Below are 1,645 nucleotides of genomic sequence, written 5' to 3' on the forward strand. Positions count from 1 at the left end.
TCAACTATCTAGTTGGTGCCACTTCATCAGATTTGTGCCTCTTTTTTCCATAAAAGTCTGTTCTTCCTGGACCTACCCTTCTTCAGATTCCTTCCATCCTTTCTCTACTACCATGTCTTCTCCTTTCTCTACTACCATGTCTTCTGTCACCATCATCTGCTAATCATCTGGATCTTCATTTATTCTGGCATCTTGCTACTCTTAAACTGCTCTTCCTTCCTTCCCTCTTAACATACTTTTTTGTTTGTTTGTTTGTTTTTTTCTGTTCTTCCTTTTCCAACCAGTAAGTGCCAAAGGTGTCTATAGCCAGTCTCCCCACTGGCTTTAGTAATTACTGTAGATTTATTTGATCTTTTTTTTCCTTTATTCCTCCTTTTGGGTTGAGCCTCACACAGGGAACATAATCCAATTCATTTGACTGGGGGCCATCACTTCCGAAACCGGAAATGCCATTTTGGGCGGGGGCCTATTGTGTTCAGGCGCCATTTTAGGCAAGGGCTCACTGGGCCCAGGCGCCATTTTAGGGGTGCCATGTGTCTGATCAGCCTGTAAAGATTGTAAGTGTAATATAAGCCTCTCAAACAGTCGAGTTTCCAGATCCAAAAGCACATTGGAAGATTTAGGAGCAAATTTGGACATTTCATTATCATCAGGAGGTGGTTTTGTAGCAACTGGTGTGCAACGGGGTCAGGACGGTATTTGGAAGCCTCTTTGGCTAAGTCTTCCCAATTGACCTCTTGTAAAGTAGTAAGGTTGGGATTCAAAGATTTATAATGGGTCAGGAGAGGCAAAAGCTCAGAAGGGGGAGGCGGCAGCTGCTCATTAGGGGAAGGTGGCAGCTGTTCGTTATCTTGGGGTTTAGTTAACACTTCATTTGCCTCCTCACTGTGGAGAGAGGAGACATCTGAACCAGCCTGGGAAGGGGCTGGAGTGGGCCTATTGGAGTTACGCAGGACAGTTTCTCCGTGGGTAATCATTTCCCCGGCCAAAGGGTCTCTGTGTCGCTGCATAAGAATCTCATCAATCAAGCCCCAGTATGAAAATGCTGTGATTGGGACCTTTTCAGGACCAAAACTCCATAATAATCTTGTAATGCATCACCCGCTCGTTTTTATCTTTTAGAATTGATTGTGCCCTCCAATGGGAACCACGGGCAAACCTCATGAATAAACTTAAAATACTGTAATAAATCTTTTTCCTTTACCTTAATCCCTCATGTCTTGAGTGCCTTACTGAGGCTTTCCACAAAGAGCTCATGCTCGCTTAATGCTTGACCTATGCCGGAAAAGGGGAAGGGGGTTGCTGTTCACTCACCGTGGCTCGAGCGGCGCGGGGGCAGGCACTCCCGCGGCGTTGGCCTCGGAATTTACTTTCACTATCTGTTTCGTACCCGGGCTCTCGAAGGGCTCCCTCGTTAAATCCTCTGTGCCAGGCCTCCACGTGGGGCGCCACTTGACTCAGCCCTTGAGTCCAGACGTGGGGTAATGACCCGGAGGAGGAACGGGGATGAACAAGACAGGGCAAGAGACACAAGAGACGAAGACAAGACAGGCTTTCTGATCAAGTCTCGTTTATTGAGGAAGTGAGCAGGGTCTAAATAGCTGTATAGTGGAAGCAGTTGGGTGGGACTAGTTGTGGATTGGTA

The 1,645-nt window shown here is 46.9% G+C and overlaps 1 protein-coding gene across 4 annotated transcripts in view; it reads left to right on the plus strand.

Annotated features, from left to right (window-relative positions):
- Cmc2 (C-X9-C motif containing 2) overlaps nt 1-1,645 on the plus strand; it is a 40,533-nt gene that overhangs the window by 9,412 nt on the left and 29,476 nt on the right. The window lies entirely within an intron of this gene.

The sequence above is a fragment of the Octodon degus genome, unplaced genomic scaffold, assembly GCF_000260255.1.
Source record: "Octodon degus isolate 3935 unplaced genomic scaffold, OctDeg1.0 scaffold00011, whole genome shotgun sequence".
Classification (NCBI taxonomy): domain Eukaryota; kingdom Metazoa; phylum Chordata; class Mammalia; order Rodentia; family Octodontidae; genus Octodon; species Octodon degus.